Source organism: Ipomoea triloba, chromosome 10 (assembly GCF_003576645.1).
Source record: "Ipomoea triloba cultivar NCNSP0323 chromosome 10, ASM357664v1".
Taxonomy (NCBI): Eukaryota; Viridiplantae; Streptophyta; class Magnoliopsida; order Solanales; family Convolvulaceae; genus Ipomoea; species Ipomoea triloba.
This window is the reverse complement of record NC_044925.1, coordinates 11415041-11432357: the sequence shown is the minus strand read 5'-3', so window position 1 is coordinate 11432357 and position 17317 is coordinate 11415041. Positions and strand designations below refer to the sequence as shown.

General features: G+C 38.0%; 1 pseudogene; it reads right to left on the bottom strand.

Annotated features, from left to right (window-relative positions):
- Positions 1-3161, bottom strand: part of LOC116033144 — a 213849-nt pseudogene extending 210688 nt beyond the window's left edge.
- Between the last annotated feature and the right edge of the window lie 14156 nt (positions 3162-17317).

The following is a 17317-nucleotide window of genomic DNA, read 5'->3' as shown; positions in this document are numbered from 1 at the left end:
ATCTCAAAGCAGCATGGTCAGTGTGAACAATTACCTTGCTTCCCATCAAATAAGGCCTGAACTTATCAACTGCAAACACTATTGCCAACAGTTCCTTCTCAGTGGTAGCATAGTTTACCTGTGCATCATCAAGCGTATGACTAGCATAATGAATTACAGGATAACTTTTTTCTTTCTTCTGGCACAACACAGCCCCTACTGCAAAATCACTAGCATCACACATCAATTCAAAACGCAAAGACCAATCAGGGGGCTGAATTATGGGAGAATGGCAAAGAACATTTTTCAATTTTTCAAAAGCCACAAGACAAGAATCATCAAAATCAAAGGGGACATCTTTAGCAAGCAAGTGTGTCAGGGGCTTAGCAATTCTAGAGAAATCTTTAATGAACCTTCTGTAGAACCCAGCATGACCTAAAAAACTCCTCACCCCCTTCACAGAATTAGGGGGTGGTAACTTAGAAATCACCTCAATTTTTGCTGGGTCTACCTCAATTCCCCTAGCAGACACCCTGTGGCCCAGAACAATGCCCTCTGAAGCCATAAAGTGACACTTCTCCCAGTTGAGCACAAGATTCACTTCCTCACATCTGCACAGCACCCTCTCGAGATTAGAGAGACATTCACTGAATGACTTCCCATAGACAGAAAAATCATCCATGAACACCTCCATAATCTCCTCCACAAACTCTGAAAAAATGGACATCATGCATCTCTGGAATGTAGCTGATGCGTTACACAAGCCAAATGGCATACGCTTGAAAGCATAAGTGCCATATTGACATGTGAACGTAGTCATCTCTTGATCATCTGGGTGGACTGAAATCTGAAAGTAAACTGAAAAACCATCTAGAAAACAGAAATATTCGTTGCAGGACATTCTCTCCAGCAACTGGTCAATGAAAGGGAGGGGGGAAGTGATCTTTCCTAGTAGACTTGTTCAACCTTCTATAATCAATGCACATGCGATGTCCAGTGACAAGTCTAGTAGGGATCAACTCATTATTCTCATTCTCAACAACAGTAATACCGCCCTTTTTCGGAACAACATGAATAGGACTAACCCACTTGCTATCCGAAATAGGGTAGATAATACCATTATCCAACATCTTAAAAATTTCTTTCTTCACAACATCTTTCAGATTGGGGTTTAGCATCCTGAGGGGCTCCACACTAGCCTTGGCATCATCCTCTAGATAAATTATATGCAAACAATACTTAGGATCAATGCCAACTAAATCCCCAATCGAATACCCAATGGCCTTCTTGTGCTTTCTGAGCACAGTCAACAGTTCCTCAACTTGTTCCTCCTTCAGAGAGGAACTGATGATCACATGATAAGTAGAATTGGAGCCAAGAAATACATACCTCAGATTGGAAGGCAAAGGTTTCAACTCTACCTTCGGGGCTTGCTCCTCTTCGAATGGAGTAAGAGAAACCACTATTTCAAGTGAATCCTCAAACTCCTCAGCCACTGGTTCAGAGGAGTCCTCATCCTCCTCTTCCTCCACCTCTGCACTGCACTGCTCCAGCACTTCAATCACATGGCACTCATCGATGTAAGAGGGTTGGTGTTTGGCCATCTTAAAGATATCAAATTCAATTTTGTGGCCAGCCACCTCCATCACAAGTTTCCCCCTCTTTACATCTATGAGAGCCCCAGCAGTAGCTAGAAAAGGCCTACCAAGGATAATGGGAACCTTGGCATCCTCTTCCATATCCAGAATCACAAAATCTCCCGGTATAAAGTACTGATCAACCATAACCGGGATGTCTTCCAGAACTCCCACTGGGCGCTTAATGGATCTATCAGCCATCTGGAGAGTCATAGTAGTAGGCTTTGGAATGCCCAGGTTAAGCTTCTTGCATAAGGAATATGGCATCAGGCTAACACTGGCACCTAGATCACATAAAGCACTGCCCACTACAAATCCCCCAATAATGCAAGGGATGGTGAAACTACCTGAATCCTTCAGTTTGGGAGGCAATTTTTGTTGAAGAGCTACACATGCCAATGCCCCCTCACTGAGATCCACCACAACACTCTTTTCCAACTTCTTCTTATTACTCAGAATATCCTTCAAGAATTTCTTATACGAAGGAATCTGAGTCACCACATCAACAAAGGGCATGGAAATTTCCAACTTATCCAGCATCTTCTTGAACTTATTCTCTCTCTCAGTTTCCTTGGATCTCCACAATCTTTGTGGGAATGGCAAGAGATTGCAAGGAACAACTGAGTCACCAATCTGCTTATTCTTCTTCTCAGGCTTTTTACTTGGAGCACTCACATCTTGCATAGGGGCTTTCCCCTTAGCACTGTTTCTCTGTAACTTAGGCCCCTCTTCACTCTCATCTGGAACATCCTCAATCTGAATGCCCTCATTCTCCTCATCAGTTTTCTCAGGCACTGGATCATTCGAAGGAAAAGGTGGATCCTTCAAAGCTAATCCACTTCTCGTGGTCACTGCATTCACGTGCTTCCTTGGATTTTCTGTACTTGCAGGCAACCTACCATTTGAAGATGAAGGTTGATTAGAAAACTAATTACCCCCTCCTTGTTGCTAAGCCTTGAGACCATCTATCTCTGCTTGAAGCTTGCTAAACTGAGCCATCATAGTGCTCATGAGAAGCTGCATATCAACATCCTGAGGTGGTCTAGAAGAACCTTGACCCTGAGTGTTCCCAAAATTCTGGTTTCCTTGTTGGAACTGCCCTTGAGGTATATTCTGATTATTTTGCCCAAAATTTTGATTGTTTCTCCACTGGACTTGGTTTCCACCCCTATTCCCTTGGTTACCATGGAATCCTGGTGGATTGTTTCTCAATTGATTTCCCTGATTGTTCCAAGAGGGAACAACCTGATTCCTTCCTTGTTGCTGATAGTTCCCATAACCTTGTCCCTGTGGTCTCGAATAACCAATGAGGTCAACTTGCTCCACATTAGGCTGAGGAACTTGGTTACCGAAATCGAACAATTGACATGTCTGAGCTGTATGGTTTCCACCACAAATTTCACAACAGGCTACAAGAGGTACCTGTGGCATAGAATAGGGGTTAGAACCATAAGAATTCTGGGGAATCAGTGGAGGCTGAGCAACGGAACCATGAGCAACTGCCTGGGCACTCTGAGTGGGAGCCTGCACTATCTGTTTTAGCATGTGTTGGATGGAATCCAGCTAAGCCTGCATCGCTATCTTGTCTTCAACTTCAAACATCCCAGTTGGCTTCTCTCTCTTGGGTATATCATCCCCCTCAGTGTACCAGTAAATGTTATTAGAGGTGATCCTCTCAATCATCTGCTCTCTAGCTGCCGGTCCCATATCAATGAAAATACCCCCAAAGGATGAGGTATCTAGAATAATCTTTGACCGGTTAGACAATCCCTCATAAAATGAGGAAATAAAATCACCTGGGGTCATCAAATTCTTCGGGCACTGCCTCCTCAAGTCTTTAAATCTCGTCCAAGCCTCAGGAAGATCTTCATTGCCAAACTGCTGGAAATTCTGAATCTGTTTCTTTAGCTTGATAGCCTTGGAAGGAGGACAGTACTCCTGCATGAAAGCCTTGTGGAGCTGTTCCCATGTAATGAAATGGTTGGCTGGAAAGGAATTCAACCAACGCTGTGCTTGATCTCTCAGGGAAAAAGGAAACAGTCTCAGCTTGATGGCTTCACTAGGAACACCATTCATTTTGATGGTCTGGCAGATACGGTCAAAATGAATTATGTGGGTTTTCGGGTCTTCAACCCGAGATCCTCCAAACTGATTATTCTAGACCATCTGTATGAGCTAAGTCTTCAACTCAAAGTTGTTTGCCTCAATCCCTGGATACACAATGCAATCCTCTTCAGTAAACTCAGGGGCTAAATGTGCAGCCATTGGCTCTGCCTGTGGAAACTCTTGGGCAAATTGCTGAAACAGGTTGGGATTCATCTGATGGAGAAGATTTTGCATCCCAACCCCATAGCCTGGCTGCTGGTACACAGGCTGCTGCTGCATGAATTGAGCACCCAATCCTCCCCCAACATTGATATTTGGGTTTGGATCAGCCCTGTGGTTCTGTGCCGGATCCTGAACATTTGGAATTTGGGGATCGGCACGAACTCCAGAGTTGTCCCCAACTGCCTCTCTCTGCCTCGGGTGCTGTGTGTTAATACCAGTATCGGCAGGTTGCCCGGTATTGCTACTGGCTCCGGTCTCCATGTCAACTTCGAAGTCCTGAAACTCTCGAAGCCAATCAAGTAACCTCTTCTTCTCCCTCCTTAACTTCCTCTCAAGATTTGAATCGTAGGGACGAAGATTCGTGCTCCCTCTCGATCTAGTGTGCATAAAAGGAGGGAAACCTAATGTAAAAAACAATCACAAACACTCTTGGAAAAGATTGGTTATGGGTTAGTGCAAATAAGAATATTTTTTTTTCTTTTTCTGAATAAACAATAAAATAAAACTTGATCTCCTAAAATTCACTAACTCTAATGCTAGCTAGTAAGAAATTAATCACACAATCAAAACCAAATAAACCAATCCCCGGCAACGGCGCCAAAATGTGATGAGCACAAATGATGAGTGTAAAAAGGGTGTAATGTCGTTCCGCTGAGGATTGGTGTTATGGCATGTGACTGTGTGAATTACCAGGCACTAGAGTATATGAATTTATAGAATCCAAGTAACAGAGACTGAATGATGTGGAATAAAAGAAAGCAATTGATTAAGGTGAAAACTATATGATAAAGGTATGGGCCAGATTAGGGGGATTGTAACCTTGATGTTCTAACAAACTCAGCATTAGGGAAAGAATAATTAACCAAGGGATATATGGGCAATGCACAAAAGAATTCTACTCAGCTACTTTCGTAATCAATAAGAGAATTGGGCTAAGATTGCCTCACTATCGTGATGCATCAATCATAACCTTAAGCACCTAAGCATTGTAAGCCCCCAATATTACCTCTACTTTCATAGCAGGAAAATTAGGTTGAACTTAGTAAGGCTCGAGGTCTCCATCCAACTGTTGTTGTAATGAATCCATCTCTTATACTAGCAATTAATTCTGGCCACAAACCAATAACTAGTGCAAAGAAATCCCCAAATCAACATAAACCCTAGGTAAAAGATTCAATCCCTTTATGCAATTAATCATAAATCGAACATCAAGATTGACAATGGACCCCTAATCCAAACCCATAAACGAATTACTCCCTCATGATGGGAGTAAACACAGCAAAGCAAGAATTAAAGATGGAAGACATGGCTGCAATATTAAAGAATAAAAAGGCAAACTTTACTAACAATTCTTCAAAGTAAATCTGATCCGAACAATGATGCCAAGCTTCAAACTCAATTCAATGATGTAAATCCGCTGTATTTTATGATGTGGAAAACTCTAAAGAAGGTAAAAACTACACTAAGCTAAAACTAGGGTTCGGAGACCTGTAAAATATCAGAAACGCGACTTAAATACTGGACAGCAGCCGGGTCACGGCCGCCATCACGGCCGGGATCGTGGTCGTGATGCGGCGTGGCCGACTGCTTGTCCATAGTGGGGATCACGGCCGCCATCATGGCCGTGAGGCAGGCCGTGATGCGGCCCTCTGGTCCTCTTCTGACTCCTTTTGTGTTCTGTTGCTCCTTTCCGGCCCGGGGTGGATTCCTTATGTCTCGAAAACTGGTCCAAGATGACTGAAAATCCTTCCTTTGCTCCTCATTTGTGAATAAACTAGATATGATCAAATATAACACACAAACGAGCCTTAAATGTATCAAGGTAAAGAAATTAAGCAACAATAACTCTTGATTCGTGGGGCAAATAAAGGTATAAAATCATGTGTATCAATATAGACTAGATATTCTCCCGCGCAATGCACGGTCTAAACTTATATAATTAAATATAAAGTATTGTTATAACATTTATAATAAAAGAAAGAGAATTGGATGGTGCGTATATCTTGTTGGAAAATAGCACTAAAAATGACATTTTAAGTGGTCATTTTGTGGTATAAATATATGTGTGGTCCATATCCGATATGGGTCGGGTCAAAGTGGATTCGGTTCTTCGTTCTTAGACGAAAAGATCGATACATTATACGCTCAAAATGGATAATGGGTGAATGAGAAATTGATTCTCAAAGTAGACCCATTTGAGATGGAATTCAAGTGTGGAAAAGCTTATGTAGCTTTGTCCCACATTGGTTGGAAATGAATATTTGTACCACTATAAATACAAGAAGAGTCATTTCCATTTTTGGTCCTACTGTTATTGGGGCATTGCGAATTTTAGTTCACTTCATTAATTTTTGCCACATTACATCCAGTCTTATTTAGTTCTTGCCACTTTTAGTCCACCGTTAAAATTTTCGTCAAATGATCGTTCAAAACAAGGGTATTTTTTGTCTTTTCATGCTTTGCTCATCTCCTTTACCCTTTATAGTGGTTTTCCTTACACATTTTCGTCTAATGAAGAGGTCCGGCAGAAGTCATGTGAGCCACATTACAAAGTCATGGCTTTTGCCGGACCTCTTCATTGGATGAAAATGTGTAAGGAAGACCACTGCAAAGTGTAAAGGAGATGATTAAAGCGTGAAAAGACCAAAATATCCCTATTTTGGACGGTTATTTGACGAAAATTTTAACGGTGGACTAAAAGTGGAAAGAACTAAATAAGACTGGTCGTAATATGGCAAAAATTAATGAAGTGGACTAAAATTGGCAATGCCCCATTAACAGTAGGACCAAAAATGGAAATGACTCATACAAAAAGTTTTTTAAAGCTAATTGACTTGTATGGCATAGAAGCTCTCTCTCGTGCGCAGGGGGGGGGGTGCAAATCAAATCCCAAACTTAGCTTGAAAAGGCTTGACTCGTGTACGCCGGCACCTGCGGGCACGAATGTCGTCCGGAAAATTGGCAGGCCTTGCGGTCTATGTTATGCCATATTTTCGAACGAGTTTTCCATCTCAGACCACATGAGATCGAACTGATCTCTCGGTCTCGAGAGGTAGTCCGATGTCTCGAACCAAGTCGCTCACGTACGAGTGCGATATCGCGCAGCCCGGGTTGGCGCGCACGTTCGATGTCTAGCGGACCAATTTGATGTCTCGAAGCAATGTCTTGCTGCCGGTACGATGTCTCAAAGCTAGCACTTCTTGACGTCACACAGCACGGACTATGTCTCGAACCTGATGTCTCGAAGGTACGCAGACATGAACGATGTCTCGAGCAGCGACTCTGGTGACCTCTTGACTGCGACCTTCCTCCTACTGGATCCGTTCATAGGAATGACTCTTGGTATTACGGAATTAATATGATTAATTCCAATCATTATTTTTAGAGTTATTTCTCTTATAATGGACTAGTTAGTGGATATAAATATTTCGCTAGTGGGAGGAGGTTACACATGGAAAGTTAAATGCCAGATTTAATGCTATGATCCCATCCTTCACTATATATTCGTTGGTGAGCAGCTGATTTGATACACAGCTAATACAAGCTACACAGATCACACCTACGAAACACTTTCTTCCTCAAAACTCTGCTCATCCTTTCCTTCAAGCCATCTGCGTTCATCCCACGGTTTAGTTCGCCGGGCTCCAAGTTTGTGTGCTCAAACGCAGGAGTCGTAGTACGTTTTATCCTGGGAAACCTAGACCGCAACGTTCCAGCACCCCGTGAAGCGGTAAATAAGGTTTTAAGGAAAGTGGCAACACGACTCGTACTTACAACAACCCAAGTTCGTCTAGTTCAACTCGTCATCTTCCAAGGCCACTCAACCCAGCGTGGTTCCTTCATCATTTGTAATTGTTTAATCCGACGTGGATTATTTCTCCTTTCCTTGTAATTTGTTTTTTGTTGTTTTCCAATTTCTTGTATTTCTGATTGTCAGAGGATTTTTTCTCTAACATGTCTTACTACCCCAGGGAGGATAATGTGGTAGCTGATGCTTTAGCGAAGGCAGCGATCAACCGTGTCTGTGATTAGATTGAGTTTGTATAGCCTCCAGTTCATGTGAATGATAGAGGCGATGCTGACGTGTTCTTTCCTATTAATATTAAGCTGGGCTTTGTCCTGGCGGGGACTTTCCCCTTCCTTCGTTTAAAAATAAAATAAAATAAGAGAAAGAGAATAATAATATAATATAGTTTATGAAAACATGTGCAATTACTAACAAAATTTAATGTTTGATTCAATGTTATTATTGAAAATATAAGTTACAAATTATTAAAAATCTCTGTGTAAACTAAATTAGTAGTAGAAGTACAAAATTTTTTAAGCTCACCACAAATTAAGATTTTGAGCCCGTCTGGATTACTCACTCTTGATGCAACCACATGCCCACATATAATTTACCATGAACAAAAACTGGTTTCTATAATAGCAACCCAACATTCAATAGTGTTCGACATTGACTTTTGTTGATAGTCATTGCATAGGAAAGCATCAATGGAAATTATCTTCTTTAAACTTGAATGACAGTCTTGGGTCTAACGGAGTGATAGTGATTCTAGCTATTAGTACAATGGTGTCAGCATTTGTCCTTGTCAATATGCGTGCTTGTATAACATGGTCAGCTAATTTCATTACAACCAACCGAGTACCATTGCAAATGCCAAGAGTATGGTCAATATTTGTCATTAACATCACATGTGACCTAACCTTTAAGGTTAATGAATGATTTCAAAGTATATAATATTTAACAAATAATGTAAATATGTCATTCGATGTAATTTCAGTCTTTACTAAAAATTCTTCAGTTGATTAATAATAATACACCAAATTAGCATTATTATAGACATTAAAAAAAAAAGCAATCAAAAAGTAACATTAAATTTGAAATAGTTAAATAAGATATCTTAACCAACATTGCAGAATAAAATTTAGTGTGCCAGATATTCATTCACATTAATAACGATTCAATGTTGATATTAATATTTAATAATAAGACTAATAGAAGTTATTTTGTGATATTAATATTTATTAATAAGACTATTACAATTTATTTTAGATTACAAAAACTATTTCAATACAGGTGACATGTTTACTATTTAACACTCAAAGACGTTTTTTTAAGAAACCAATATAATACCACAATTAGTTCATTGTAGTTATTTTAGAACTTCATTTTTTAGTTTTTATTTTTTCATTGCAAATAAACTTTAGTCATTACAAACTTTCTATAATTTAATGAAAATTAGCGTGAAAAATTAAACATATATTTTTTTTTGAAAAACAAAGTTCTAATTTCTTTTAATACAACATGTATAATATATAATTTTCTAATCTTATAACAATTTAGGGCAAAATCTATATATATGTATATATATAAAGCTTACCAAATAAAGTCATTACATGTATACATAAATCAATAATGACTTTATTTGGTAAGCTTTATATATATACATGTACCAAATTTAATGTATCCACTTAAGTATGATTTAATTTTGTTAAGTATTGTAATCTTATGTTGACTGATTTCAAATTTCAAACTATTTTTTTTTTGTCTACAATAAGCTGGAAAATGACATTTCTGTTTATATATATATATATATATATATATATATATATATATATATATATATATATATATAACAATTTTATCATTAAAAAAAAAACATAATATCATCTATTGTATTTAGTCTTGAAGCTTCTTCCCACACCCCTTACTCTTACAGGCATTGAAGTACCATTCAGTTTCTATGTCTAGAATTTCTCCAAGTACCCAAAATTCTCTGACGTAAAAATAGATTATACAATATGTGAGAAATATAATGAGTGGATTTTCAAATGATTTCAATACAAAACTAAACTTGTGATGTTTACCTTCTTGTTGTCATAAATATCCTTCAAAGAAGTAATTGTGACATTTTTACTCGAACCTAGGCATACTAATTTAAACGGATTACCTGAAATCATCAAACGTGTTTGATATAAAATATGATACGGAGTGGAAAAATTGATTTCTCACAATACCTCCTTGAAATTGAGGAACTCAAGCATTTATAATTGAACAAAATCTTTGTTGCAGTGTAGGAATTAGATATCCTAACCTTACCATCTAATATGATAAACAATTTTAAATAGTTATAATCGAATCAAATAAATTTATGCCTGCTACAGGGTGATTACTTACCACCATTCACCCTGGCTCTACACAGTTGTAGTATAACGATTAGTGGATATGCGAAATCAATATTATAGTGGATGGGGCAAGACAGAATCCACATGCTCGTCCCACAGGGTAATCGTGAACTGAAACCCCTGAGTGAAAACAACAATGAATGTGATAACGCCTAAATTTATACTTAAAGAAATCAAAAGGTCATCTAAACAAATACATACCGAGAATCTTCAATGACAAAATCAATCAAACTTTGGCGATTTGATTTAACTTGGATAACTTTTGGCTTAGTAATGAAAATTACACGGCCAAGTAAATCTGCGAAAACCAAACAAAAGATTATAAATTTTCATTCATGAATGTACTATTAGAAATTTAGTATAACAAAAAGAAATGATAACACATCCAGTATAGAACAAAATTGAAAGAAGAATTGACCAATTAGCCGATTGTTATCCACTCATTCGAGAGCCTTCAACGATCCAAAATCGTTGATTTGAACATGTGTTTGAGAAAATCGGATTCATCTAGATCTGTAACGCTAATAATAACATTATAATCTATGTAGTTATCCTTAACAGTTAGCTTTTCTTTTGCTAGGTTCATGAAATATTGTTAATGACTGCCCCATCTTCTCTATATCTGGACTATGTATTTATTAATTATCATACTTGGTTCCTTCCCATCCATTCTACCAAAAACAATTTCTTTGTGTCTTTTTCTGTAGCAGTTTCATATTATGCATTTAAGCCAAAAACATGTTAGTTAAAAAACGAGCGAAGACATATAGTGATAGAATTCAAGTGTAATTCTATCATTCTGTTTTTGTTATGCCGTTTATTTTTTAATAATGTATACTTTCGTATAACTACACTACAAAATCAAGTTGTTTGGAAACATCCAGATAAACAAAATCAAAACTATCAATGTGGACTACAAACTGTAGAGCTATAGTTAATAACGTTCACTTGGGAGTCATGGAGTAAGTATTCCAGTGTCTGTTGGTTCACTGTGGAATGTGGATATTCCCTAGACAAATAATCACGCATCAGGCAGAGTCTTATACAACTTTTTCTCATCTTGGGATAGGTCAGAACCAGAGACAAAAATAGACCTCGTTAGTGAAAGAACAATATTGTTGTTTACGATTTGAATAATCAAAAGAAAAGTATTGTTGTTTATAATTTGCATATTCGAAAGTATTATGGGAAGGTTTCGATTTACTTTTTTTATACGAATTGGAGTAGTAACGGAATAATATTTTTGAATAGGAATATGAATTTTAATATTGTTGTATTGTATTACAAATAGAAATTTTAATGTAAAATTGTGGTACGAATAGGAATAATATTGTTGAATTGGAGTAGTGATGGAATAATTTTATTATTTTATTTGGGAAGTTAAAATATATGATTTTGTTTTTATTAACAGTATAGATTTAAATTTTAAATGAAAATTATTCATATTATTATGCAGATATCATTTTATTTATATTAATCATATGATTTATTTTTATTAGATGTTATTTTATTTTTATTTACTATTTTTATCATATTATGGAAATATATATGGTTAGTTAATAAAATCAATGAGAAGTCTCAGGTTCGAACCGTAGTGTGGGACATTGACTCTTTGTGCTTCAGTAGGTTGAGAAAGTATGTATGAACAGATACTACATTGTAATATAGAGTCAATAGTACTCAATAAAAATTATGAGTTTGGTCTTACAAAAATGCCCATAAGTTTTCGGGGGAAACTTGGCTGGGCACTTCTATTATTATTATTATTATTATTATTATTATTATTATTATTATTATTATTAGATACACACACACACACACACATAGTTGCCCTTTTAAGGGATTTTACTTGAACATTGTACTTGCATACTTTTTTTTTTTGGATTAACGAGGTAAACTCCACTGCTCACCATGTGAGTATGTGAGTAAAGCCCTTGCCCTGCTGTGACCCTAGCCGGCAAAGGGCCACAAGGAGGTAAACCAGCCTAGGTTACCCATAGCTGATCGGCTCAAACTCAAGGGCTTGAGGTTCGAACCCACGACATACTTGTATATGTTACTTGCAAACAAAATTTTAATTAGAGTTCATTCCCAAAATGGTCCTTCGACTATGACCTTTTCTTGAATTGGTCCCTTAACTTTTAATTGCACCCAAAGAAGTACTCCGACTTTTGAATTTTAAGCCAAAATGGTCTTTCGTTAGCATTAGCGTTTAGTAGGAGTCAAAATGAAGGCTAAAATGAAAATTCAAGTTTTGCACTCCAATTTAAAGCAATCTGTGATTTCTTTCAACAACTTGCGCACATATTTTTTGAAATTAGGTTTTTGTTCTCCTAAATCTGTATTCAAAATGTAGGATAATCAACTAGAAGGCCATAAATCTTTGCTTTAGAAAGTTTGTGGATGAAGTTGAAGATGAACATTTTTGGCCTTCTAGTTGATTATCTCACATTTTGATTGTAAATTTAGGAGAGCAAAAATCCAATTTTAAGAAATATGTGCGGAAACAGCTGAAATGAATCACATATTGCTTTAAATTGGACTGCAAAAGTTGAATTTCCAGTTTTACCCTTCATTTTAACACTTACTTAACCCCAGAGCTAATGGGGGACCATTTTGGCTTAAAATTCAAAAGTTGAAAAACCACTTTGGATGTAATTAAAAGTCAAGCAACCAATTTAAGAAAAGGCCATAGTCAGAGGATCATTTTGAGAATTAACTCTTTTAATTATTTACCAAAATGTCACCGTGTTTCTTTAAAAAAAAATTACATCTGATATGTTGATATTCTCAGCGGGACAGCTCTGATTAGTTCATATTTCTCTCTTGGACGCCCGATTTCACTAGAATGCTTCCCTATATATATATATATATATATATATATAGATCAAATGCAGTGAATGTGCCCAGGTGAAACGCGTGTGAGATGAGAACCAATGATCTTGCCAACATCAACGTCCAAGATTAATAATGGTTAAAAAAAATGCGGGGGCCATTTTGTCATTTTCTGTATTGGTTAAACTTAGGTGTGTAGTTAAGGTGCGCCGTGTTCCTTCTTAAGGTGCGTGGTTTTCCTTCTTAATGTGTGTGATTTTTGTGCTTAAGGTGCGTCAGTTCTTTAGTGAACTTAAGGAAGTTTTTGTTGAAACTTAAGGTGCGTCGATCTAAAGCTTTAGATGCGTTGTTTTACTTCTTAAGGTGCATGGTTTTCCTCCATAAAGTATGTGGTTTGTGGTCTTATGGTGCGTTAGTTGTTGAAACTTAAGGTGCGTTGGTTTAAAGTTTTAGGTGCGTGGTTTTCCTTCTTAAGGTGTGTTATTTCTATACTTAATGTGTGTCAGTTATAACACTTAAGGTGCGCAATTTTAAAGCTTTAAGTCCGTGGTTTGTGTTCTTAAAGTGATTTGTTATTGTGTTTAAAGTGCATAGTTTTAATGCTTAAGGTTAAGGTGCTTTGTTTCCTTCTAGATGCACATTATTTTTATTTTCATTAATTTCAGTCGTTGATCTAGATTTGATCAACGATTCAGATCTCACCCCATCTTTCACATGAAAGCATTTCCGCACTTGAACCGATTCCTATAGTGCGTTTCCTAGCAGTATTAGCGAATATTTTCATAACTATTGGTGTGGTCGCACTGACTACACTTTAAGCCGCGACCTAATCCGTCCTCTGGTGCATTTTAATATGTAGAATGGTGTGTATTTTAACACATGTTTTCCAATAAGTGTGTTGTGTAATGATGTGTTTTAATCCGTCCTCTGCTGCATTTTAATATGTAGAATGGTGTATATTTTAACACATGTTTTCTAATAAGTGTAATAGTGCAAGTTTATAATCTTGGATGGGATTTCAATAAGTGGAATTGTGCATTTTAACACACGTTGCGGTACATTTTAATACGTAGAATGGTGCATATTTTTGCACATGTTTTCTAATATGTGTAAATAGTGTATGTTTATAATCTGACATGAGGCAAGCTGTGGTGCATTTTAATACGTAGAATGATGCACTTATAATACATTAAACTTGCACTTCGATGTTCAATTATTTACAAAAATGCCACTGCACTTTTTAAAAAAAATAAGTGTTTCTAATCCGTTAAATCTGGACATGTGGACGGATGACAAGCATTCTGATTTCTCTTATGGGCAAGTGGTTCTCATATATATATATATATACATATATATATATATAGCTCAAGTGAGAACGAATGCTCAAGAAAGAATTGAGAACAAACCGCAACTGTCCACATGTCCAGATTTAATGAATCAGATGAATTTTTATTTTTTTTAAAAGACACGGTGACATTTTTGTAAATAACTCAAACTTTGGTGCAAGTAACATGTGTGAAGAGTGTAAGTAACTGATGCAAATGTGTAAGTAAAAAGTGTAAGTAAAATCACTTAAAAGTGCTGACAGGATAATTGGGCATCAGCACCTGACCCGAACCATCAGTACTGACCCGAATGCAACAAACGGTCACCCGTTACAAAAAGATGACACATCGAGTGCTGATAATTACTCCAACGGCTCTCCATTATCACGACCCAGCACTCAATGAATGTTTATCATTACCAGCACTCAATGCAGCTCACCATTACCAGCACTTAATGCAGCTCACCATTACTTGCACTCAGTTACACTCACTCGAGGAAGAGTCGTTGCAGATATAGTATAAGTAGCAGACTTGTACACTTGGTTTAGGGACGCAACATTACTAGACTAGAGCTCAGTATTGTACTGAGCATTATACTGAACACTGTACTCAACACTGATACTAATAATACTCAAAATATACCGGTAACATAATTACCGACATTGGTGCTTTCATTGAGAGCCGAGATCAGATCTTAGGCAAACTTCACACATCACAAACACCTAGCTAATCTCATTGCTATCAATGGCGCGATCTGGATCCAGCAGCTCTCATGGTTCTCGTCAAATGAACAATGGTCACGCCTCAGGTGATCTTCGTGGGTAGCTCAACAAAAATCGTGTGGGAGATCGCCGCGAGGGTGATCTTCGCAGCCAGATCAATAACAATCATCGTCGAGAGGGTGATCTCCGTAGCTAACTCAACAACAACCACGATGGGGGCTGCGTTCCCTTCCCAGTGAATGCTGCTCTAATCCAAGCCACGGACTTCCAAGCGACGGCGTAGGCCATTCAACAGACGGTGGCGACGGTGGCCAAGCTAGTAGCAGAGGTGCAAGGCTAGGCAGGGCGTCCGCCTCCTCATCAGCGGCGTTTGCCTATTCTTTATCCAGTGGCGTCCTGCTCCTCAAGTGGCGTCACCTCCTCAAGCAGCGTCACCTTCTCGAGTAGCGTCACCTCCTCGAGTGGCGTCACCTCTCAAATTTTGTGAAAATAAAATAGAATAAAACTTTATTCACTTAGGGCTGGCACGAGATCCGATCTCATTAGCTACCTGACGGGAGGGTGTTTTCTGGGTAGAGCTTAAGGCTTTGCTACGAAAACACCACACTCTATTCACTTAGGGTCGGCACGAGATCCGATCTCGCTAGCTACTTGACGAGAGAGTGTCTTTTTGGGTCAAGCCGGAGGCTTGATTTCAAAAACACCACACTCTAGTCCCTTAGGGCCGGCACGAGATCCGATCTCGCTAGCTACCTGATGGGAGAGTTGACCTTTAACCGAGCCTACGGCTGGTCGAAGTGAGCTCATGCACAAAGCGCCAAAAAAAAAAGAAAAAAAAGCAAGCAAACAAAAACAAAAACAAAACAAAACAAAAAAAAAACAAAACAAAAAAAAAATTTGGCCGAGGTGACCTCGGCAAAAAATTGGCAAAGGCCTGACCTCGGCCACAGTTCTCTTACCGTTCGAAAAAAAAAACAATTTTTACACACGTCATTACTCCCAAACCACCTCAATCACTCTCGTTGGCTAGGCAGTGGGGGGGGGGACTGGTGACAGGATAATTAGGCATCAGCACCTGACCCGAACCATCAATACTGACCCGAAGGCAACAAACGGTCACCCGTCACACAAAGACGATACATTGAGTGCTGATAATTACTCCAACGGCTCTCCATTATCACGACCCAGCACTCAATGAATGCCCATCATTACCAGTACTCAATGCAGCTCACCATTACCAGCACTCAATGCAGCTCACCATTACTGGCACTCTGTTACACTTAGTGGAGGAAGAGTCGTTGCAGTCATAGTATAAGTAGCAGATTTGTACACTTGGTTTAGGGACGCAACATTACTAGACTAGAGCTCACTATTGTACTGAGCATTATACTGAACACTGTACTCAACATTGTACTCAACACTGATACTAATAATACTCAAAATATACCGGTAACATATTTACCGTCAAGTGCAACCATTTTTCACTTAATAGTGCAAGTAATTTATCTTTTGTTTAACATTAGTGCACCTAATGATAACGTTTTTCACATTGGTGCATCTAATGATAACGTCTTTCACATTGGTGCATCTAATGATAACGTCTTTCACATTGGTGCATCTAATGATAACGTCTTTCACATTGGTGCACCTAATGATAACGTCTTTCACATTGGTGCACTTAATGATAACGTTTGGTGCAAGTAATGATAACGTTAAGTGCATTTAATATGGATTTGTACATTATTTGTTGCACTTTTAATACATTTTATTTGCACTTAAGTGTACTATATAAAACTGTTAATTGCACTTTTAAAACAATTTACTTGCACTTCAAAGTTCAATTATTTACAAAAATACAATCGCGTTTTTAAAAAAAAAATAGTGTTTCTGATCCGTTAGATCTGGACACATGGATGGTTGCGATTGGTTCTCAGTTCTCTCAGGTGCGGGTATAGCTTCCCGTTTGATTTGCGGTTACACACCTTAAGCATTAAAATGGCGCAGCTTAAATACAAAAACCACGCACTTTAAGCACACAAACAAAGCAGCTTAAAAACACAAAACAACGCACCTAAAGTTTTAAAATGGCGCACCTTAATAACACAAACCAGTCACCTAAAGTTTATGGGGCACATTAAGCTTCAACAATTGACGCACCTTAAGCATACAAATCACGCACCTTAGGAAGGAAAACAACGCAGCTTAAGAAGAAAAACCACGCACCTAAAGATTTAGTTGACACACCTTAAGTTTCAACACTGACGCACTTTAAGCACACAAACTACGCACCTTAAAAAGAAAA